At 48.9% G+C, this 25,307-nt stretch overlaps 1 protein-coding gene across 2 annotated transcripts in view; it reads left to right on the forward strand.

Annotated features, from left to right (window-relative positions):
* PABIR2 (PABIR family member 2) overlaps positions 1–25,307 on the forward strand; it is a 217,075-nt gene that overhangs the window by 106,053 nt on the left and 85,715 nt on the right. The window lies entirely within an intron of this gene.

Raw genomic sequence — 25,307 nt, forward strand, 5'->3', positions numbered from 1 at the left:
ACGTTGGGGGAGGTGAATGGCACATGTAATACTAACCCAGTTTAAGGGAGACTGGGGTGCATTCTGTTGGATATTAGGTTCTGAAAAAGGCTCGGTCTCCACTGTAGGAAAACTCTATGTAGGGTAAGGATCTCTGGTTGCACTGTATGGGGGGAGGGGGTGATATTTGGGCAGGTGATGCTGCTAAGAGTTTCTCCTGATACATGTATGTTTGAGACCCAGCTTTGAATCTAGGAGCTGTTACCTCATCCGCAGCTATCCACTGTGAGCTAGGTCTCAGGAGTCTAAAACACAGGGCAGTATTTACCGCTGGGGACATGAGCTATGGAATCTGAAATCTCAATGAGAGCCTTATGTGTTGCCGTGACCAGAAGGCTAAAGTCTGCCCTCCTAAGTCAGAATTCCTTTCTGTATCCAGCATTGTTAGAAAAACCGTAACTACAGAACTCTGCTTTTAATTCCATATATAACCGAACTACAGAAAGTCTAGAGCCATAGCTTTTCTAAGAGTGCTGTAACTTTCACAACTGCATTATCTCCTTTTAATTCCATATTTAACAGAATCAACAGAGTGCGGTTGTGAAAGAGTTACTGTTCTTTAATATTGCACAAATCCTTTAATATTACAGGTAGGGAGACTAGCAAAAGATACATTCTTCATAGGCCCCACCAATTTGCTCATCCTTGTGATGATTGGGACCATTTGTGCGTAGGCCTTCTTCACAAGTTTCTTTTTCTCGCTAAAGTTATCACAGCCAAATGTGTGTCTTTTTTTTCTCCCCACTTGTTGAATTCTAAATGTACCCATTTTTTGTACATTCCCTTGGAGAGAACAAAGAAAATAACCAGAATATAGCAAAGTTTTTATTTTTTTATTTTTATTTTTTTTATGGAAAATGTGCTGTGCAAGAAATTCTATTGTTTTTGTAAGAATGGTGAGCAATCCAGCGGGTCCCGTGTGATACTACATTGTCACGCAAGGATGTGTGCCAATTGACTAATTTGACTTCGAAGCTTGTTTCAATTGATATGCCTTTTGGTGAGCAAAGGCCTTTTTGGGGAGAAGGCAGCTGCCTCACTTCAAGGGTTCAAACAGAGTTGTACCACTGCATTAGATCTTGCCTGTCTTGATCATGTTTAATAGACAGTAGCACGAGTTTAGAGCGTATTTGGGCCACCAGTTTGGCAGCCCAAAGGTGTAGCTCACCTTCAGCCACAGAAGGATTGTGTATCCTGAAGGGGCTGCAAAGGACAATCCACTTCTGGTTCCACCCCTACTATAAAACCATTCTGATTGCTACAGAGGGTTCATTCATTGCAGCCTTTGGGGGTGGGGGGTGTCGGTAGAGGATGGACAGCAGACCATCTTGAATCAGTGGTTGAGAGAGTAGAACAGTCTCTGGCATTCTTGGAGAATCCTCCACCCATACCTTCTTTTCCATCTGTCCTCACCCACAATAAACACTTTGAAAGAATTAGCAGCACTGCTGCACAATGGCATTATCGAGCATGAGGAAAGTGCCTCTTTTTGACATGTTTAAAAGTCGTGTCTCTCTCTCTCCCTCTCCCAGATCCCCAATGCCAGAGATCTTTCCCAAAATTGCACAATTGTTTCCCCAGTTGGCAAAACCTTTAGCACCCTTTGTAAATCCCTAGTAAATGGTACCCCGGTACCTAGGGCTGGGGTACTAAAGAGGGCCTCTAAGGGCCACAGCCCGAATTGTCACCCTCCGGGACCCCTCAACAAGCAAATGACAGGCTGCGTGTCTTGGTGCAGGCAAATTTGAAAACACAACATGGCACACAGCGTGTGTGCCATGCCCCTAACTCTGCATGCATTTTTTTATTTGAATCTTTTTATTGGTTTTATTTATTCCATGTAGATTTTTTTTAATACAGGCACATCTGGTAGTGACATTCTGTAGACACATATAGTAAGTACATCATCTATACACGTGAACTCCCTGTGGGAGAATCAGCAAATTGTGTTTGCTTTTTGTAAAGGAATAATTATGTTGGCTAGCTGCATAGTAATATTGGACTGACGTATAGAGGAAAATGAACTTGAGATCAGCACCATGCTAATTGTAGCTCAATACCTTTGCTAAACTACCTCCAGAAAACCAAGTGTCTATTCAATTCTGGTGTAAACTAAATCTCACGCTCGGAAAGCCACTAATAATCTTGTAGATTCAGCAATGATAATAAAGAGAATTATATGAAACAAGAAAAACAGTTAACTAAACTTGGTGCGCAGTTTCAATGTCTCCCAGCTCCACCACCCAGGGGCCTCCCATTGCAACTGTATCTCCACTTGTGTCAAAGGCACGACAGTTAAATGGATTATCTTCAGTTTGGTTTGACCGTGAGGGGTTTATATGGGAAAATATGCGATTAATGGTCCTAGTAGCACTTTTAGCATATGAAGTGACAAATCCAGCACGAGTTCCGTGTTATATGCAATTGCATCTTCAGTGTCTATGCCATGTTCTGATTCGTGTAAATGGGTCAGCATCTCGTCCCAGCTAGCAGACGGGGATATTTACGCACACCCATAGCATCTTCACATCGTAGTACAACCCCCTCTGCCTCCGCCCATATCAGAAAGGAGCGTTCCCAGGCTAGTACTGAGGGAGGCTCAGTGGCTTTCCATCTCTTAGTGATTGACTGTCAGAAGTCCCAGGTTCAGGAATCTTGTGGAAGCTTTTTGCTTTTTATATCTCGGAAAGAGACCCAGGAGCCAGGATCCCCAATCCGTTAACAGTGGACGTAATGTGCATATTGATAGGGATGATGTGACTCCATGCTAATAAATGTTTAAGGAAAGGCAAGACCGTAGCATGTGAAGTATGTCTGCCCCTATTAGGTGACAGCTGGGGCAAGCGGCGTCTACACGATTTAAGTATTTGTTAATGTGGGCTGGCATGAGGTAAGCTCTGTGAAGAATATAAAATTGAATAAGGTGGAATCTGGAATTGCGGGGGACATTAGTATGGCTGCATAGTGCCACTGTCCATGCAGCTTCAGTGAAACGTTCAGCCAAATCGCCCTCCCAGCTGGCGTGCAAAGTCAGTGAACCACTGTATCAGGTGTCTACTTTGGCCCATAACTTGTATATATTATACTAGTAAGTGTATTGAGGGTTCAGATGTCATAACTCCCAATCTGCGCGATAGCGCCATCAACAATGAATTGTACAGCAGAATCTGCCCTGACGGTAGTCCCATCTCTGCTGACAGTTCATTAAATGGAATGAGTCCACTCTCGTAAAGATCACCCAAGGTGTGTAGATCAGCTGTGTGCCAAGGCCCCAGTTCAGCGGCAGTCGTGAGCTGTGTGCCGCGCTGCGTACCCAGCAGTGCCAGAGCTGGTGGATAGGGAATGGTGTCACTTGTGAGGCGCAGACACCTACGGTAACAACGGTGACCCTCATTTAATAATAGCTCTACAGGTGACCGCACAGTCGTAAGGGGGTGGAAGATGTGCAGAATCCGTGTCAGTGTCCAGGGTGGGGAACTGGTTGCAGTGTCAGCAAGCTGAAGGCCCGCCAGCCAACGTGCCACCCACTGAAGCTGAGAGGCCAAGTAATAGTGCTCCATATTTGGCACGAGTGGCCACCGTGAGTTAGAGGTAAGTAGATTTTTTTTCAGCGCCACTCCGCATCAACCTTTGTTCCAGATAAATTCGCTCATTCTAGGTTCCAATTCTCTGAAGAAGCCAGCCGGGACATAGTAGGGCAAGTTGGAGAAGTAGTATAAGAGGCGAAGCAATACCATCTTTAGGAGGGCGATTCTTCTGGCTACTGAGAGCGGCAGTGTTTGCCAGAAGGTCATCTGAGAGCCAATAGATGACACTGCCTTTCGAAGATTGCCATTATGAAGGTCCTTCTCCCTGTGAAATACCTGTATACCCAGGATAGCGGAACGTCCTGGGTTGCCAGGGGACATTAGTTCTAGAAAGTTGCAGGCCTGGATCTGGTAGATCTGGATCAAACTGGAAGAGGCATGATTTCGACCAATTAATGTGCAAGTCGGACAGGGTGGCAAATGTTTGCAGAATGACTGCAATTTCGGGAGGGACGTTATCAATGTCTCTGAAATACAAAAGAAGATCGTCTGTGTATAAAGATATGTTGTGTAGGCCGTCACCCAATGGGATGCTCCATGCTTATCTGGCCCTGCGGAGTTCCACAGCCAGAGGCTCCATTGCCAGAGAAAACAGTGGCGGAGAAAGAGGACTGCCCAGTCGAGTACCCCTGCCCACCTCTGTCGGTTCAGGGATGATTGTGCCAACTTTGACCCTTAGACCGGGGATGGGTATACAGCAGCCTCACCATGCGTAGGAAATGTGGGCCGATACCAAATCGTTGCAGCGACTCAAACAGGTAAGACCATTCCAAGGAGTCAAAAGCTTTCTCCAGATCGAGTACTAGACATCCTGCACGAGACCAGTCCCACGTTGAGTATTTCATAACCCTGAATAGGTGCCTGATATTGTGCAAAGTGTCCAGCGCTGACACAAAGCCGTTCTGGTCCGGGTGCACCAGTTGCCGGACCAGAGGCACCAATTGCATTGCCAGAGCCTGGGCCAGAATTTTGTAGTCCGTATTGCATCACTAGTGGGCTGTAGGAGCCCAGTTCTGACGGATCTTTGCCAGGCTTAAGGAGCGACACCAACAGCGCCTTGTGCTGCGAAGCTGGCAGGGATGCTCCTTGCAGTGCTTCCTCATAAAGACCGAGAAGGTGAGAGGCGCAAGTGCTGCGGAGAAGGTCTTGGAAAATTCAGATGGGAGGCCATCCAGATCTGGAGTTTTGCCTGTGGATAAGGCTCATATACTATCTTGCACTTCAGATAATGTCAGGGGTGTTTCCAGCTCTTCTCGTTGATCATCTGTCAATTGGGGTAGGCAATCAATGAGAAAGTCAACGCTTTCTGCTGGATATGCTGTTACCGTGAAACGGTAAAGCGTTTGATAATGCCGAGTAAGTTCAGAGTAGATTTCTTGAGGAGTGTGGAGCATGTTCCCCATTGCCGAACGGAGTTCCATAATAGGACCTTGGTCTTGATCTTGGCGAATAAGCCAGACCAACAATTTGCCCGATCGGTCGGCCGTGGCATGCGTGCGGGCTGAATGAGCTGCATAGTTTAAACATCGCAATCTCTCTAGTAAGAAAATACTTTCTGCTCTGCTCTGGCATTTGCTAGCTGTTGAGAGGCCGAGGCGTGTTGGGAAGTGTTCCGCTCATATTTCATCAGGGACTTCTCTACTTTAGTCAAGTCGCTCTCAGTAGACCTGCACAGGTTCCACTACGTTCCCATACAATGACCTCTGATGAAGACTTTAAATGCTTTCCATTCAACAAGTCCGGAAGATGCCGTACCCATATTGTGTTTGAAATATCCAGGAATCGCCTTGTCTAGCGATGCTCTAAATGATGCGTCCTCTAAAAGCTCCGGGTGGAGTCTCCAAGTAGGGACGCTTGAAGGAGATACGTGCCATCCCAGTTGTAGAATCTGTGGATTGTGATCTGAGTGCGGCCCAAGTAGTCAGACCAGAGTATCGCGGGCTATAAGTTAGTGGCACGTATTATCCTGTCAAGACAAAGATGTAGTTAGTGTGGGGCAGAGTAGAACGAGTAAACCCTAGTATTAGGATGACGCTAGCTCCACACATCTAATATATGCCAGTGCTGGAGCCAGCTACGTAGTGCATGTGCAGTTGCAACCGTAGGTGCAGTGGGTAGCGGTGGGAAAGAGCAATCTAGATAGAGGTTCAGGATGCAATTAAAGTCTTCCCCTAATAACCAAGGGAGGTCACTTCAGTGAGAAAGGAGGCTGGATAACGTGTAGAAGAATGAGGCTTGACCTGTGTTCAGAGCATATATAGACCCCAGCACTACTGCACGGCCAGCGAGGCGTCCGCGCACCATTACATATCGCCGCTGCGCATCTATAATATGATCTTCAGCCACAAAGGGGGTGCCTGGTTTAATCCAGATAAGTGCCCCTCTGGCATAAGAGGAGAAACCTGACGCATAAAGCTGTCCGCACCAGCGCCGTTGTAATCTAGCCGCCTCAGGTTGTGCAAGGTGGGTCTCCTGTAAAAACGCTGTATGAATTATGCCTTTTCAAGATATGAGTATATGGAATATCTGTGTGCTGGCGTGTGTATGCCTCGCACATTCCATGTGAGGAGATTGAAAGGGTTCATGGTGGATGAGTAGGTAGATAGTGTCCCAGAGCCCCACCCCCAGAGATGGGGAGTTTCACATAACCAGCAGCTGGACCCCCCTGGGGGTGGTGGGCAGGCGAACGTAGGCTCCTTACAAAGAGAAACAAAAACAACTTAGGACCATCAACTGGTCTAGAAGTAACATGAGTCAATACCATTAGAGCAGAGGGACAACTGGTATCTGCCCAAACAAAGCAATACGTCTATTTAGCATAACAAATGCAAGGAAAAGGACCCCTCTAGTGGGAGTGTGGGGTAGTTGAAGTGAGTGATGTGTGGCAAGAACCGGGGCGCAACCCCTAGACCAGTATAAGCATGGGGAGCCAACAGCTGCAGAGTGTAACATGTAGTGTAGGGAACATAGGGCAGCATGATGCCCAAGGGTTAGCGACCTGCCGCCAGAAGCCTCAGGGTTGGTGCCAGCACACTCGCAGGAGCCCGAATGCCACAGGCCTGCGCAGTCACCTCAGGGCCGCAATAGTGCCTGGCAGTTTTTATGCGGCTGAACAGGGCAGTGGCTCTTTCCCCACCTGTTGACCTTTGCGGTTCAACGCTCCGCTCCAGGCCCAGCGACAGCTCCCGTCCTGGGCGCACTCCCCGCCTTCGCTGTTCTTACCTCCTCTTCCGGGCTTGGCGGCACTGACGCACGGGCCCGACTGCCACAGGCCACCCCGCACGCAGCTGCCTCAAGACCGGCCACACCTTCCACCTCTCCAAATGGGCCGGCAGCTCCGGAGGCGCTCCCTCTGCTCCCCCGGTCTGCCCGATCAGCTCCCGGGGGGATCCCGTTTTCGGATGGGTGCGTGTGCAGGTGCTGATCGGCTCCCCAAGTCCGTGTAAATTACGGATAATTAGGGTGCCGCCACGGAGCTCACTTAGCTTGTGCCCGCCATCTTGACCAGCAAGCCACACCCCGTCTAACTCTGCATGCAATATATATATATTTCACCCTTCTAGCCCCCTTACAGCCTTAAGACAGGGTGCATTATATTACATGTGAGAGCATATCCGCATGAGCAGATATACCCTGCTTTGTTTTTGTCGACTCGCAGACATAGTAAGTGACCAGGTAAGCCATTTTAAATACATGTGCTTGACCCTGGTCAATAAGAGTTCACCAGCTACATGATGAATACACTGAAGATAGGGATGTTTAGTATCAAACATCTCGTATTGATGAACCCACACTGATGCCAGTGTTGGATTGACCAATAAATGCACTCAGTGGACACCTTATAGGTGCCCCTGAAACCCTATCAGCCTTCTGCCAGCCTGCCACCCAAGACACTGCTCTTGATTCCTCCCCCCCCCCCCACCACCACCACCACTACCACCACCACCACCACCACCACCAAACCGTCCAGAGCCCATTTTGCATCTGGGCAAGCTAGAAAATTACCTAGTCAGGTAGGCATGCCAGCCCCAAGCTAGTACCACCCCTAAAGTGGGCTACTGCGAGGTGGACACAATTTTTCAGAAGGAGCCACCTTGGTGATGGCATACTTAGGATTCTGGGAAAGGCTTATGTTCACTTCCACTGGAAGTTGTCATATAGAGGGCATATTGACCCTAAGGTTCAGACGCCCATTGGCTACTACCCTACACACCACTAATGCCTCTAAATTACGTATTTAGGGGAGCTCCTAGCACCAGAGAAGCAGTTCCCTGCTGACCTGAAGAACACTCCAGAGATGCAAAAGGCAAGAACTGAAGATCTGTGACGGACTCTGCGTCAGTCCTGCCAGCCTGCTTGTGAACTTCGACAATTGCGAGAAAGACGCCTTGTCCTCCAGCTGCTGGAACTTCCAAAAGGCCGGAAAGGCTGCCAACCTTCACCACAGCACAAAGAACTCCTGTGGAGTAGCGCAGCTGTTCCCCTGAATCCTTGCAGGCACCCAAGAACTGCTGAAGAGTATTCTGGATCACCAAAAACGCCACCTGACAGCACCACTGCACCCGAGCCCTCCAGCCTGTGTTGAGGTGGGCCAGTGGTGCCAACTTGGGGACTGGTCCCCAGCCTTTCCCCACTGTGACTCACATCGACGTCTGAAACCTCTTTGTGCAGGTCGCCCGCAACCACTTCCGGTGACTGGATCCCGATGGTCCTCTGCATCCGGACGCCCTGGACCCAGGAGAAGAGGATCACTGGCATTCCCCAGACTCTTGAGTCTTGAGCCCACTTATCTTTACTCCTGGACTGGATCCAGAGTCCATGCCTCCAGCCTGTTTTGTGTGTTTCCTCCCCCCCCCATTCCCCCCACAGTGACAGCAGACACCGAACTGTGCAAGAACTCTCTGCACTTGTACACCCCAGACTGAGGACCACTGGTGTCCCTACATCTTTGAGCATCGCAAGGCCGGTGTCTTCTCAGTGGCTCACCCAAACAGAACACCCAGTCCTAGTCTGCAGCCTCTTTTCATGGTGACCAATCTCCATAGGAATGTATTAGGCACTCAACGCTGTTTTGCACTCTGCACCCGGATGCCCCTGTGCTGCTGAGGGTGTACTGTAGGTGCTGCTTTGGACCTTGCTCACTACTCACCATAACCCCAGGAGACTGGTCTTGTAAGTTGCTGTACTCTACCTGTTCCAGAACTTGTTTTTCCTCCCATAGCATAACATTACAGAACTCAGAAATTGCAGTGTCCACTCTTTAAAGTGAAAAGAATTCCTATATAAAAACGTACTTACCTGAATGATTTCTCTCTGATGCCTAAACGTATATAAACATACTTGCTATTTTTATAAATTGGTGTATGTAGGAAAGACACACTTTTTGCATGTTTATTAGTGTGCTTAGAGTGGCTTTTACTAGGATCCTGCTAACCAGGACCCCAGTGATGGTGCTCTCTTCTCTAAATTTGGTTGTTTTGGTACACTTTACACCCCACAATTGGCATTCTGGTGTACTCCTGTAAATCCCTTGAATATGGTACTTGGGTGCCCAGGGCTGTAGTACACCAGGGGTACCCCATGGGCTGTAGCATGTATTATGCCACCCACGGATGCCCATGCAAACTGTATCTGCCGGCCTGCCATTGCAGCCTGCCTGAAAAGGTGCATGCACCCTTTCCCTGCAGGTCGCTAAATCAACCCAGTAGTAGGCCCTTTCATCCCAAAAGGCAGGGGGCAGGTTCCTGTGTGTGAGGGCACCCCTGCATGAGCAGAAGTGCCCCTATACGCTCCAGTTCAAATGTACTGGACTTTGTAAGTGCGGAGGAAGCCATTTTACCCATGTACTGGCCACAGGTTACTCACTCCCTGTAGTCCAGCTACATAATGGTAACCCTGAACCTAGGCATGTTATGGTATCAAACATGTAAGAATCATACCTCAATACTAATACCAGTATTGGCGACATGATTCCATGCACTCTGGGGGCTCCCTACAGGACCCCCCATTATTGCTCCTACCAGTCTTCCAGGATGTGCGGGCAGCCCACGCTGCTGCAGCCCCTCACAGGTTTCTGCCCTCCTGCTGCTTGACCAGCTCAAGCAGGGGAGGGTAGAACAAAGGATTTCCTGTGGGAGAGGGGATGCACCAACCTCTCCCTTCGAAATAGGTGTTACAAGGCTGGGAGCGGTAGCCTCCCCATGTCACTGGCTTGCTTTGAAGGGCACATTTGGTGCCCTCCTTACATAACCCGATTTGCACCAGTCCAGGAATCCCTGGTCCCTGCTCTGGCACAAAACCCCACAAAGGAATGGGGAGTGACCACTCCACTGTCCATCACCACCCCAGCGGTGGTGCCCAGAGCTCCTCCAGGTGGCCACTTGATTCTGCCATCTTGAAAACAAGATGGGCAGAGGCCCCTGGGAATATCTGGTTGATCAGGACAGGTGACTGATGTCAGTGACCCCCTCTCATGGGGGGGGGTCACCCTGCAGAGTGACCAAGCACCCTGTTAGGGCTATTTAGGGACTCCCTTGCAGGTGGGTCCCTAGATTCGGCGTGCAAGACTCCAACTGGACGCCTCTGCATCAACCTCTTTTGCTCCTGACCACCGGAACCACTGCTGGACTTCAAAGGAACCAAACAAGCCTGCAACTCCCGAGATGACCTCGCCTTGCAACAGTATTTATCCTTCTCCTTCCAGCAATTTCAACATTTCCACAGCTGTGCATCCTCTGGGGTCGATTAGACTTCAGCTGCACCAAAGAAGCAAGAAGGAATCTCCCTTGGATTGAAGGAGTCACTCCCCTCCATCCGCAGACACCTAAGGCAGCGGTGTCCGACTGCTCTCCACATTAACTGCGTGTGGATCTTCCAACACAGGTGGTGTTTTTGAGTGGTCCCTTCTGCCTTCTGTCCAACTTGGAAGATGATGAGCCCTTGCCTCTCCTTGAAAGACCGAATCCATGTGCACCCCGACTCTTGCAGCAACCAAGGCTTGTTGACTAGTGCGCCGAGGGATCTTCAGTCTCCAAGAAACCCTGGCCTCCAGCACTTCATCCTTGCAAGGATAATCTCTCCTGTTCAATGATATGGAACTCCTCTCCAGGTGTGCCGACTGGGCCTCACTGCAACGTACTTTGCCTGCTGCCAGTGGGTTGCCTATGGGGGTTACAACTGCTTCTGATGGCTCTCCTGACTGCTGAGGGTCACCCTGGACTCACCTCAAAGGGTTGAGTCCCCTGGACCCTGCTGGTCGTCTTCTTCTCTGCAAATCCTCTTTTGTCCAGATTTGTATTTGCCAAGACTTTTTGGTGGTCCTCATGACTCCCGACCCCTCTGCGACCCGGCGACCAGCCTGGTGCATCTTCTGCATGACTTCAGGGACCTTTCTGCAGCTCATGGGCTCTACAGCTGATCTTCATCGTCCACTGTTGACCCGGATCTCCCAGCTCCCTTCTGACTATTCCAAATCCTTGGGTGGGGGACTTTGTATTCCACTATTTTAGTATATGGCCCCTCCCCCCCCAAAATAGGGCCATAGCTATTTTCTACTAATATTTGCTAATGCTTGTTTTTCTATGCTAATTCCTAGTACTTATAGGGGATATATAGTGTGTACTTGCCTTCAGTTGGGGGACTGCCTATAAGTAATCTAGTTCAGTGTTACTGTAATAAAGTACCTTTATTTTAGCAACACTGTGTGGTTCCTTTCATGTGAGATAGGTTACTGTGTGACTACTGTGGTATTGCAAGTGCTTTACACTCCTCCTTGGCTGCTCACCACAGCTACCACTAGAGAGCCCTGGCTTCCTAGTCTCACTAACTAATAGGGGTTGCCTGGACCGGGTATAAGGTGCAAACAGCATAGGTGTCCACCACACACCAGGCCAGCTACCTATAGTGTGGATCTCCTTCTTGAGTTGTCTCGTATTTACTATTGTGTGTATATTTGTAGATGTCTTGCACTCCTCTTTGTCAATCTAAAGGCTGCTCGATCATACTACCCCTAAATAGAGCACTTTGGGATTGCATTGCAATCCTTGTCCACACACTGGGGAATCTCTGGACCCTTTACATGATATTCACATACCACATAAAGGGCCCGCTTCCTACATTGGTGGTAAGCAGTTGGGATATACGACTTGACATCTACTGTACCACTTGGTTGATAAGTGATGCCATGGAGGAATCCGAAAATTGTCTTTAGGTAAAAATTTGTACGATTGCATGTTTGGCTGTAGATACACAGGTTTTACATTATCCTGCCATCTAGTGTTAGATTTGGAGTGTTGTGTTTTCTTCAAGAATTATTTTTCAACTCATGAAATCGATTGGCTCCTCCTTCTCGGTGATACTGTGCATGGGCAATGCGTTTTTTCTTAGATTTTTTTTTTTTTTCTCCACCATCGTGGTAGGAATAGTTTCTGCTCGCTCCATGCTCACTCGAACCAGTTTGAAACTTTCTTCCCATCTACGGTATTGTAACTTGATTGTGTTTTTTTTATCATAATCTCAATCGAGTCGCGTCAAATCTCAACCGTGGGCTTCACCTGGTCCAAGTTTCATGTGGCCGGAAAGATACGAGACCCTGATGGAACGGACGCCGTTTAGATTCTGTCGCCTGTGCCATGGCAGATTTCCACACAAGGATCACAATCAAGTGTGTAGCATCTGCCTTTCCCCAGACCACAACGAGGCCACCTGTGACGAGTGTTGATTGTTTCGGTCCAAGAAATTACTTTGGGACCGAAGAGCTCGCAGGCTGGAAATGGTACACTTGACGCAAGACAACACCCCAGATATGGTCAGGTATGAACATGCACAGGAAGAGCTGGAACAAGAAGGGGCTTTCTCCGTTAAACACTCGGACTCCGATGCGCAATCCAACATCGTGCGCAAGTAGTGGGTAAAAAAAAACAAAAAAACTGCCCCTTCGTCTTCCATAAGGACAGTAAAGGTGGTCACAAAAGAGGTCCCCGGACCACCACTGCTCTCGGTCCATGAGAGTTGATTCGGCTGCCCTGCCCTCAGGTTCAGCTCTGAAATCCGGAAAGACTGTGGCTGAGTCTTCTCATTTGACCTCTATTACTTTTGGTCTGCCCAAAGACACAAGGCTTCGGAGCCAAAAACTTTGGGACTGACTTCTTCGGTGCCCACAACTCCAGTACCGAACACAGGCACGGAGCGGGAGTGCAACATCCGTCCCTTCAAAATCAAAACATGTACAAAGACATAAATTTTCAATGCCGAAAGCTGCTGACTGAACATTCTTATACTTCACTGTTTACAGTTGAACCGATTTTTAGAAACTATGGACGCTAAGGAGTGCAAAATTCAAATTTAAAAAGACACAGGCAGAATTGTGGCTTCTCCCACCATTCCTGTAAAGAAAAAGCTTTTCTTTTCAAGAGGATCTTGACACCTCACCTACTCCTACAATGCCACATAAAGGAAGAATATCTGCGTCTGCAGCAGCGGCGCTTCTCCCAGCTCTGCCACTATCTCCCTCATCTCCACCTCCTCTTTCTCCTCCACTTCACTTGTCTAATTCTCAAGTAGGTGGACTTTACACACCACAGGGTTCCCCCTATATACAATAGGGAAGATTTAGAGGATGTTACACAAGACCCTGATCCTTGTGATACTTATGATACGGATCCTATCGTAGATACAGACCCAGATCTCTATCCTGTACGGCCCCGTCCCTCCCTTCCCCTCCAGAAGACATCACTGGGTATCAGCAAGTAATAACTAGGGCTCCTGCGTATTACAATGTGCAATTACATAAGGATCTAATAGAAGAAGACTTTCTATTTGATACTTTAACCACCACACAAAGGAACCTACAATTCCTCCCTATGTTACCAGGAATGCTTTGACATGTCCAAGACATTTTCAAAGAGCCTTTGTGTTCCATTATAATTACAACACGGGTAGATCCAGTGGACTCAATATACATTCAGTCACAAGTTGTAGGAAGTTGGCTCTGTATGTGCTATTTCAAAGTAAGGAATAGCATGCACAGAGTCCAAGGGTTCCCCTTAGAGGTAAAATAGTGGTAAAAATAGATAATACTAATGCTCTATTTTGTGGTAGCGTGGTCGAGCAGTAGGCTTATCCAAGGAGTAGTGTTAAGCATTTGTTGTACATACACATAGACAATAAATGAGGTACACACACTCAGAGACAAATCCAGCCAATAGGTTTTTATATAGAAAAATATATTTTCTTAGTTTATTTTAAGAACCACAGGTTCAAATTCTACATGTAATATCTCATTCGAAAGGTATTGCAGGTAAGTACTTTAGGAACTTCAAATCATCAAAATTGCATGTATACTTTTCAAGTTATTCACAAATAGCTGTTTTAAAAGTGGACACTTAGTGCAATTTTCACAGTTCCTAGGGGAGGTAAGTATTTGTTAGGTTAACCAGGTAAGTAAGACACTTACAGGGCTTAGTTCTTGGTCCAAGGTAGCCCACCGTTGGGGGTTCAGAGCAACCCCAAAGTCACCACACCAGCAGCTCAGGGCCGGTCAGGTGCAGAGTTCAAAGTGGTGCCCAAAACACATAGGCTAGAATGGAGAGAAGGGGGTGCCCCGGTTCCGGTCTGCTTGCAGGTAAGTACCCGCGTCTTCGGAGGGCAGACCAGGGGGGTTTTGTAGGGCACCGGGGGGGACACAGGTCCACACAGAAATTTCACCCTCAGCGGCGCGGGGGCGGCCGGGTGCAGTGTAGAAACAAGCGTCGGATTCGCAATGTTAGTCGATGAGAGATCTCGGGATCTCTTCAGCGCTGCAGGCAGGCAAGGGGGGGATTCCTCGGGGAAACCTCCACTTGGGCAAGGGAGAGGGACTCCTGGGGGTCGCTTCTCCAGTGAAAGTCCGGTCCTTCAGGTCCTGGGGGCTGCGGGTGCAGGGTCTCTCCCAGGCGTCGGGACTTTAGGTTCAAAGAGTCGCGGTCAGGGGAAGCCTCGGGATTCCCTCTGCAGGCGGCGCTGTGGGGGCTCAGGGGGGACAGGTTTTGGTACTCACAGTATCAGAGTAGTCCTGGGGTCCCTCCTGAGGCGTCGGATCTCCACCAGCCGAGTCGGGGTCGCCGGGTGCAGTGTTGCAAGTCTCACGCTTCTTGCGGGGAGCTTGCAGGGTTCTTTCAAGGCTGCTGGAAACAAAGTTGCAGCCTTTCTTGGAGCAGGTCCGCTGTCCTCGGGAGTTTCTTGTCTTTTCGAAGCAGGGGCAGTCCTCAGAGGATGTCGAGGTCGCTGGTCCCTTTGGAAGGCGTCGCTGGAGCAGGATCTTTGGAAGGCAGGAGACAGGCCGGTGAGTTTCTGGAGCCAAGGCAGTTGTCGTCTTCTGGTCTTCCTCTGCAGGGGTTTTCAGCTGGGCAGTCCTTCTTCTTGTAGTTGCAGGAATCTAATTTTCTAGGGTTCAGGGTAGCCCTTAAATACTAAATTTAAGGGCGTGTTTAGGTCTGGGGGGTTAGTAGCCAATGGCTACTAGCCCTGAGGGTGGGTACACCCTCTTTGTGCCTCCTCCCAAGGGGAGGGGGTCACAATCCTAACCCTATTGGGGGAATCCTCCATCTGCAAGATGGAGGATTTCTAAAAGTTAGAGTCACCTCAGCTCAGGACACCTTAGGGGCTGTCCTGACTGGCCAGTGACTCCTCCTTGTTATTCTCATTATTTTCTCCGGCCTTGCCGCCAAAAGTGGGGGCCGGGCCGGAGGGGGCGGGCAACTCCACTAGCTGGAGTGTCCTGCTGGGTTGGCACAAAGGAGGTGAGCCTTTGAGGCTCACCGCCAGGTGTGACAATTCCTGCCTGGGAGAGGTGTTAGCATCTCCACCCAGTGCAGGCTTTGTTACTGGCCTCAGAGTGACAAAGGCACTCTCCCCATGGGGCCAGCAACATGTCTCGGTTTGTGGCAGGCTGCTAAAACTAGTCAGCCTACACAGATAGTCGGTTAGGTTTCAGGGGGCACCTCTAAGGTGCCCTCTGTGGTGTGTTTTACAATAAAATGTACACTGGCATCAGTGTGCATTTATTGTGCTGAGAAGTTTGATACCAAACTTCCCAGCTTTCAGTGTAGCCATTATGGTGCTGTGGAGTTCGTGTTTGACAGACTCCCAGACCATATACTCTTATGGCTACCCTGCACTTACAATGTCTAAGGTTTTGTTTAGACACTGTAGGGGTACCATGCTCATGCACTGGTACCCTCACCTATGGTATAGTGCACCCTGCCTTAGGGCTGTAAGGCCTGCTAGAGGGGTGTCTTACCTATACTGCATAGGCAGTGAGAGGCTGGCATGGCACCCTGAGGGGAGTGCCATGTCGACTTACTCGTTTTGTCCTCACTAGCACACACAAGCTGGCAAGCAGTGTGTCTGTGCTGAGTGAGAGGTCTCCAGGGTGGCATAAGACATGCTGCAGCCCTTAGAGACCTTCCTTGGCATCAGGGCCCTTGGTACTAGAAGTACCAGTTACAAGGGACTTATCTGGATGCCAGGGTCTGCCAATTGTGGATACAAAAGTACAGGTTAGGGAAAGAACACTGGTGCTGGGGCCTGGTTAGCAGGCCTCAGCACACTTTCAATTGTAAACATAGCATCAGCAAAGGCAAAAAGTCAGGGGGCAACCATGCCAAGGAGGCATTTCCTTACACAACCCCCCCCCAAACGAAAGAGGATGAGACTAACCTTTCCCAAGAGAGTCTTCATTTTCTAAGTGGAAGAACCTGGAAAGGCCATCTGCATTGGCATGGGCAGTCCCAGGTCTGTGTTCCACTATAAAGTCCATTCCCTGTAGGGAGATGGACCACCTCAACAGTTTAGGATTTTCACCTTTCATTTGCATCAGCCATTTGAGAGGTCTGTGGTCAGTTTGAACTAGGAAGTGAGTCCCAAAGAGGTATGGTCTCAGCTTCTTCAGGGACCAAACCACAGCAAAGGCCTCCCTCTCAATGGCACTCCAACGCTGCTCCCTGGGGAGTAACCTCCTGCTAATGAAAGCAACAGGCTGGTCAAGGCCATCATCATTTGTTTGGGACAAAACTGCCCCTATCCCATGTTCAGAGGCATCAGTCTGCACAATGAACTGCTTAGAATAATCTGGAGCTTTGAGAACTGGTGCTGAGCACATTGCCTGTTTCAGGGTGTCAAAGGCCTGTTGGCATTCCACAGTCCAGTTTACTTTCTTGGGCATTTTCTTGGAGGTGAGTTCAGTGAGGGCTGTCACAATGGATCCATATCCCTTCACAAACCTCCTGTAATACCCAGTCAAGCCAAGGAATGCCCTGACTTGAGTCTGGGTTTTTGGAGCTACCCAGTCCAGAATAGTCTGGATCTTGGGTTGGAGTGGCTGAACTTGGCCTCCACCTACAAGGTGTCCCAAGTAAACCACAGTTCCCTGCCCTATCTGGCATTTGGATGCCTTGATAGAGAGGCCTGCAGTTTGCAGAGCCTTCAAAACCTTCCTCAGGTGAACCAGGTGATCCTGCCAGGTGGAGCTAAAGACAGCAATATCATCAAGATAAGCTGTGCTAAAGGACTCCAAGCCAGCAAGGACTTGATTCACCAACCTTTGGAAGGTGGCAGGGGCATTCTTTAAACCAAAGGGCATAACAGTAAACTGATAATGCCCATCAGGTGTGGAGAATGCTGTCTTTTCTTTTGCTCCAGGTGCCATTTTTATTTGCCAGTACCCTGATGTCAAGTCAAAGGTACTTAGAAATTTGGCAGCACCTAATTTATCAATGAGCTCATCAGCTCTTGGAATTGGATGGGCATCTGTCTTGGTGACAGAATTGAGCCCTCTGTAGTCCACACAAAACCTCATCTCTTTCTTTCCATCTTTGGTGTGAGGTTTGGGGACTAAGACCACTGGGCTAGCCCAGGGGCTGTCAGAGCGCTCAATTACTCCCAATTCCAGCATCTTGTGGACTTCCACCTTGATGCTTTCCTTAACATGGTCAGACTGTCTAAAGATTTTGTTCTTGACAGGCATGCTGTCTCCTGTGTCCACATCATGGGTACACAGGTGTGTCTGACCAGGGGTTAAGGAGAAGAGTTCAGGAAACTGTTGTAGGACTCTCCTACAATCAGCTTGCTGTTGGCCAGAGAGGGTGTCTGAGTAGATCACTCCATCTACTGTACCATCTTTTGGGTCTGATGACAGAAGATCAGGGAGAGGTTCACTCTCTGCCTCCTGATCCTCATCTGTTACCATCAACAGATTGACATCAGCCCTGTCGTGGAAGAGCTTAAGGCGGTTTACATGGATCACCCTCTTGGGGCTCCTGCTTGTGCCCAGGTCCACCAAGTAGGTGACCTGACTCTTCCTCTCTAGTACTGGGTAAGGGCCACTCCATTTGTCCTGGAGGGCCCTGGGAGCCACAGGCTCCAGAACCCAGACTTTCTGCCCTGGTTGGAACTCAACCAGTGCAGCCTTTTGGTCATACCAAAACTTCTGGAGCTGTTGGCTGGCCTCAAGGTTTTTGGTTGCCTTTTCCATGTACTCTGCCATTCTAGAGCGAAGGCCAAGTACATAGTCCACTATGTCCTGTTTAGGCTCATGGAGAGGTCTCTCCCAGCCTTCTTTAACAAGGGCAAGTGGTCCCCTTACAGGATGACCAAACAGAAGTTCAAAGGGTGAGAATCCTACTCCCTTCTGTGGCACCTCTCTGTAAGCGAAAAGCAGACATGGCAAGAGGACATCCCATCTCCTTTTGAGCTTTTCTGGGAGCCCCATGATCATGCCTTTTAATGTCTTGTTGAATCTCTCAACCAAGCCATTAGTTTGTGGATGGTATGGTGTAGTGAATTTATAAGTCACTCCACACTCATTCCACATGTGCTTTAGGTATGCTGACATGAAGTTGGTACCTCTGTCAGACACCACCTCCTTAGGGAAACCCACTCTGGTAAAGATACCAATGAGGGCCTTGGCTACTGCAGGGGCAGTAGTCGACCTAAGGGGAATAGCTTCAGGATACCTGGTAGCATGATCCACTACTACCAGGATGTACATATTTCCTGAGGCTGTGGGAGGTTCTAGTGGACCAACTATGTCCACACCCACTCTTTCAAAGGGCACCCCCACCACTGGAAGTGGAATGAGGGGGGCCTTTGGATGCCCACCTGTCTTACCACTGGCTTGACAGGTGGGGCAGGAGAGGCAAAACTCCTTAACCATGTTGGACATATTGGGCCAGTAGAAGTGGTTGACTAACCTCTCCCACGTCTTGGTTTGTCCCAAATGTCCAGCAAGGGGAATGTCATGGGCCAATGTTAGGATGAACTTCCTGAACAGCTGAGGCACTACCACTCTCCTAGTGGCACCAGGTTTGGGGTCTCTGGCCTCAGTGTACAGGAGTCCATCTTCCCAATAGACCCTATGCGTTCCATTTTTCTTGCCTTTGGACTCTTCAGCAGCTTGCTGCCTAAGGCCTTCAAGAGAGGGACAGGTTTCTTGTCCCTTACACAGCTCCTCCCTTGAGGGTCCCCCTGGGCCTAAGAGCTCAACCTGATAAGGTTCAAGCTCCAAAGGCTCAGTTCCCTCAGAGGGCAGAACTTCTTCCTGAGAAGAGAGGTTCCCTTTCTTTTGCTGTGTTGCAGTTGGCTTCCCAACTGACTTTCCTGTTCTCTTGGTAGGCTGGGCCATTTTTCCAGACTCCAGCTCTACTTTTTCACCCTGTGCCTTGCATTGTGCTCTGGTTTTCACACACACCAGTTCAGGGATACCCAGCATTGCTGCATGGGTTTTTAGTTCTACCTCAGCCCATGCTGAGGACTCCAGGTCATTTCCAAGCAGACAGTCCACTGGGATATTTGAGGAGACCACCACCTGTTTCAGGCCATTGACCCCTCCCCATTCTAAAGTAACCATTGCCATGGGATGTACTTTTCTCTGATTGTCAGCGTTGGTGACTGTGTAAGTTTTTCCAGTCAGGTATTGGCCAGGGGAAACCAGTTTCTCTGTCACCATGGTGACACTGGCACCTGTATCCCTCAGGCCCTCTATTCTAGTCCCATTAATTAAGAGTTGCTGTCTGTATTTTTGCATGTTAGGCGGCCAGACAGCTAGTGTGGCTAAATCCACCCCACCCTCAGAAACTAGAGTAGCTTCAGTGTGGACCCTGATTTGCTCTGGGCACACTGTTGATCCCACTTGGAGACTAGCCATACCAGTGTTACCTGGATGGGAGTTTGGAGTGGAATCTTTCTTGGGACAGGCCTTGTCTCCAGTTTGGTGTCCATGCTGTTTACAGCTATGACACCAGGCCTTTTTGGGATCAAAGTTTTTACCCTTGTACCCATTGTTTTGTGAAGAGGCTCTGGGCCCACCCTCCTGTGCAGGTTTTTGGGGGCCTGTAGAAGACTCTTTACTATTTTTAGTTTTGGTTGTCTCATCACCCTTCCCCTGGGGAGTCTTTGTGACCCCTTTCTTTTGGTCACCCCCTGTTGAAGTCTTGGACACCCTTGTCTTGACCCAATGGTCCGCCTTCTTTCCCAATTCTTGGGGAGAAATTGGTCCTAGGTCTACCAGATGCTGATGCAGTTTATCATTGAAACAATTACTTAACAGGTGTTCTTTCACAAATAAATTGTACAGCCCATCATAATTATTTACACCACTGCCTTGAATCCAACCATCTAGTGTTTTCACTGAGTAGTCTACAAAGTCAACCCAGGTCTGGCTCGAGGATTTTTGAGCCCCCCTGAATCTAATCCTATACTCCTCAGTGGAGAATCCAAAGCCCTCAATCAGGGTACCCTTCATGAGGTCATAAGATTCTGCATCTTGTCCAGAGAGTGTGAGGAGTCTATCCCTACACTTTCCTGTGAACATTTCCCAAAGGAGAGCACCCCAGTGAGATCTGTTCACTTTTCTGGTTACACAAGCCCTCTCAAAAGCTGTGAACCATTTGGTGATGTCATCACCATCTTCATATTTAGTTACAATCCCTTTGGGGATTTTCAACATGTCAGGAGAATCTCTGACCCTATTTATGTTGCTGCCACCATTGATGGGTCCTAGGCCCATCTCTTGTCTTTCCCTCTCTATGGCTAGGATCTGTCTTTCCAAAGCCAATCTTTTGGCCATCCTGGCTAACTGGATGTCCTCTTCACTGGGGCTATCCTCAGTGATTTCAGAGGTGTTGGTCTCTCCTGTGAGGGAACCAGCATCTCTGACTATTATTTTAGGAGTCAGGGTTTGAGGGACCCTGTTCTCCCTAGATAGGACTGGTAGGGGGGAATTGTCCTCCAAGTCACTATCCTCTTCCTCTGAGTTGCCACCCTCAGAGGGGTTGGCCTTTTCAAACTCTGCCAAAAGCTCCTGGAGCTGTATTTTGGTAGGTTTGGGGCCCATTGTTATTTTCTTTATTTTACAGAGTGACCTTAGCTCCCTCATCTTAAGATGGAGGTAAGGTGTGGTGTCGAGTTCCACCACAGTCACATCTGTGCTAGACATTTTGCTTCTAAAAGTTGGAATACTTTTTAAGAATCTACAACTGGTTCTAGAATCTAATTCAAACTTTTTCAAACTTTTAAACTCTAAAAGAAATGCTAAACAGGATCTAACACAAGGCCCTAGCAGGTCTTTTAAGAATTTAGAAAACTTTTCAAATTGCAAAAATCAATTTCTAATGACAATTTTGGAATTTGTCGTGTGATCAGGTATTGGCTGAGTAGTCCAGCAAATGCAAAGTCTTGTACCCCACCGCTGATCCACCAATGTAGGAAGTTGGCTCTGTATGTGCTATTTCAAAGTAAGGAATAGCATGCACAGAGTCCAAGGGTTCCCCTTAGAGGTAAAATAGTGGTAAAAATAGATAATACTAATGCTCTATTTTGTGGTAGTGTGGTCGAGCAGTAGGCTTATCCAAGGAGTAGTGTTAAGCATTTGTTGTACATACACATAGACAATAAATGAGGTACACACACTCAGAGACAAATCCAGCCAATAGGTTTTTATATAGAAAAATATCTTTTCTTAGTTTATTTTAAGAACCACAGGTTCAAATTCTACATGTAATATCTCATTCGAAAGGTATTGCAGGTAAGTACTTTAGGAACTTCAAATCATCAAAATTGCATGTATACTTTTCAAGTTATTCACAAATAGCTGTTTTAAAAGTGGACACTTAGTGCAATTTTCACAGTTCCTAGGGGAGGTAAGTATTTGTTAGGTTAACCAGGTAAGTAAGACACTTACAGGGCTTAGTTCTTGGTCCAAGGTAGCCCACCGTTGGGGGTTCAGAGCAACCCCAAAGTCACCACACCAGCAGCTCAGGGCCGGTCAGGTGCAGAGTTCAAAGTGGTGCCCAAAACACATAGGCTAGAATGGAGAGAAGGGGGTGCCCCGGTTCCGGTCTGCTTGCAGGTAAGTACCCGCGTCTTCGGAGGGCAGACCAGGGGGGTTTTGTAGGGCACCGGGGGGGACACAGGTCCACACAGAAATTTCACCCTCAGCGGCGCGGGGGCGGCCGGGTGCAGTGTAGAAACAAGCGTCGGGTTCGCAATGTTAGTCGATGAGAGATCTCGGGATCTCTTCAGCGCTGCAGGCAGGCAAGGGGGGGATTCCTCGGGGAAACCTCCACTTGGGCAAGGGAGAGGGACTCCTGGGGGTCGCTTCTCCAGTGAAAGTCCGGTCCTTCAGGTCCTGGGGGCTGCGGGTGCAGGGTCTCTCCCAGGCGTCGGGACTTTAGGTTCAAAGAGTCTCGGTCAGGGGAAGCCTCGGGATTCCCTCTGCAGGCGGCGCTGTGGGGGCTCAGGGGGGACAGGTTTTGGTACTCACAGTATCAGAGTAGTCCTGGGGTCCCTCCTGAGGCGTCGGATCTCCACCAGCCGAGTCGGGGTCGCCGGGTGCAGTGTTGCAAGTCTCACGCTTCTTGCGGGGAGCTTGCAGGGTTCTTTCAAGGCTGCTGGAAACAAAGTTGCAGCCTTTCTTGGAGCAGGTCCGCTGTCCTCGGGAGTTTCTTGTCTTTTCGAAGCAGGGGCAGTCCTCAGAGGATGTCGAGGTCGCTGGTCCCTTTGGAAGGCGTCGCTGGAGCAGGATCTTTGGAAGGCAGGAGACAGGCCGGTGAGTTTCTGGAGCCAAGGCAGTTGTCGTCTTCTGGTCTTCCTCTGCAGGGGTTTTCAGCTGGGCAGTCCTTCTTCTTGTAGTTGCAGGAATCTAATTTTCTAGGGTTCAGGGTAGCCCTTAAATACTAAATTTAAGGGCGTGTTTAGGTCTGGGGGGTTAGTAGCCAATGGCTACTAGCCCTGAGGGTGGGTACACCCTCTTTGTGCCTCCTCCCAAGGGGAGGGGGTCACAATCCTAACCCTATTGGGGGAATCCTCCATCTGCAAGATGGAGGATTTCTAAAAGTTAGAGTCACCTCAGCTCAGGACACCTTAGGGGCTGTCCTGACTGGCCAGTGACTCCTCCTTGTTATTCTCATTATTTTCTCCGGCCTTGCCGCCAAAAGTGGGGGCCGGGCCGGAGGGGGCGGGCAACTCCACTAGCTGGAGTGTCCTGCTGGGTTGGCACAAAGGAGGTGAGCCTTTGAGGCTCACCGCCAGGTGTGACAATTCCTGCCTGGGAGAGGTGTTAGCATCTCCACCCAGTGCAGGCTTTGTTACTGGCCTCAGAGTGACAAAGGCACTCTCCCCATGGGGCCAGCAACATGTCTCGGTTTGTGGCAGGCTGCTAAAACTAGTCAGCCTACACAGATAGTCGGTTAGGTTTCAGGGGGCACCTCTAAGGTGCCCTCTGTGGTGTGTTTTACAATAAAATGTACACTGGCATCAGTGTGCATTTATTGTGCTGAGAAGTTTGATACCAAACTTCCCAGCTTTCAGTGTAGCCATTATGGTGCTGTGGAGTTCGTGTTTGACAGACTCCCAGACCATATACTCTTATGGCTACCCTGCACTTACAATGTCTAAGGTTTTGTTTAGACACTGTAGGGGTACCATGCTCATGCACTGGTACCCTCACCTATGGTATAGTGCACCCTGCCTTAGGGCTGTAAGGCCTGCTAGAGGGGTGTCTTACCTATACTGCATAGGCAGTGAGAGGCTGGCATGGCACCCTGAGGGGAGTGCCATGTCGACTTACTCGTTTTGTCCTCACTAGCACACACAAGCTGGCAAGCAGTGTGTCTGTGCTGAGTGAGAGGTCTCCAGGGTGGCATAAGACATGCTGCAGCCCTTAGAGACCTTCCTTGGCATCAGGGCCCTTGGTACTAGAAGTACCAGTTACAAGGGACTTATCTGGATGCCAGGGTCTGCCAATTGTGGATACAAAAGTACAGGTTAGGGAAAGAACACTGGTGCTGGGGCCTGGTTAGCAGGCCTCAGCACACTTTCAATTGTAAACATAGCATCAGCAAAGGCAAAAAGTCAGGGGGCAACCATGCCAAGGAGGCATTTCCTTACACAAGTCCTTCCAGATTATATTGTCACTGCCACAGCCAGGAAAAGAGTAAATAGCCATGCTACTGGAGATTCTCCTCCTCCAGAGAAGAAAAGTTAAAAAATAAATAAAGATAAATGATTTAGCAGGTAAAAAGGTTGCTGCAGAAGGGGCCAATCATAGGGGCATTGCTAATTCCCAGGCACTGTTTGCAAGATGTAATAGGGCACACACGGACGAAATTGAAGACCTTCTTCAACACCTTCCAGAAGAACACCATAAATGTGCACAGCAAATTGTCTGTGAAGGTTAGACAATTGCAAATAATTCAATTAGATGTGCACTGGATGCAATAGACACAGCCGCACGAGGGGTCAAAGTATCCTCCTTAGGAGACATGCCTGGTTAAGGTTTCAAACTAGAAGTCCAACAAGCTGTCCTCAATTTGCCCTTTGTTTGGGAGCACCTATTCCCAGGTTGACTCCATTCTCGAAAAACTGAAAAAAGACACAGCTAAAGCCATGGTTGCTTTACAAAATCAGCCAAACCGGTTTTCTTTTCGTCGATCAATGTATAGGGGTAATGACAGAGGCACCACATCCTCTGGTCATGCCAACACACAACAGCGTCAAGCCCCTTCCTCCTACTCTAGAGGGTTTTTCGGAGGAACATATAGAGGAAATAGTGCTAAGGGCAGAGGAAAAACCACCAAAACTCCTGGTTCACCCTCTCCAACCAAACATTGACTTTCTGATGGATACAACTACCTGTGGATTCCTCACCTCATGAATACTCCCATGGCGCCAGCATTCGACGGAAATCTTCTTACTAGTCTCTGCACGTCGACGAGGACGTCACTGTCTCGCACGCGACGCCGTCTGACGTCATACAGGCAATAAGAGGTCCTCGACGACGTGTGGACGTCAGTTCCCTTTTTTCCGTGCATTCGAAACGGTTATCTTCGAGGGAGCAACTGTTACTCTTGCGGTTACAGTGTATATCTTGCTGCGTACTCTTTCTCTGTGGAAATAATGTCGCAGAGAAAGTCTGGATTTAAGCCTTGTCGTGAGTGTGGAGGCAAGATGTCGGTGACGGATCCTCATTCCGATTGCCTTTGGTGTTTGAGCTCCGACCACGACGTCTCGACTTGTGATTCGTGTCAGCACATGAATCCGAAGGCCATTAAAGAACGCGAGGCGAAGCTGTTTATGGCCAAGTCAAAGGAGAAGCATCACAAGAAAAAGTCTTCTCCAAGACATCGGCGTCATCGAGACTCCCGGCGC

Source organism: Pleurodeles waltl, chromosome 2_1 (assembly GCF_031143425.1).
Source record: "Pleurodeles waltl isolate 20211129_DDA chromosome 2_1, aPleWal1.hap1.20221129, whole genome shotgun sequence".
Lineage (NCBI taxonomy): Eukaryota > Metazoa > Chordata > Amphibia > Caudata > Salamandridae > Pleurodeles > Pleurodeles waltl.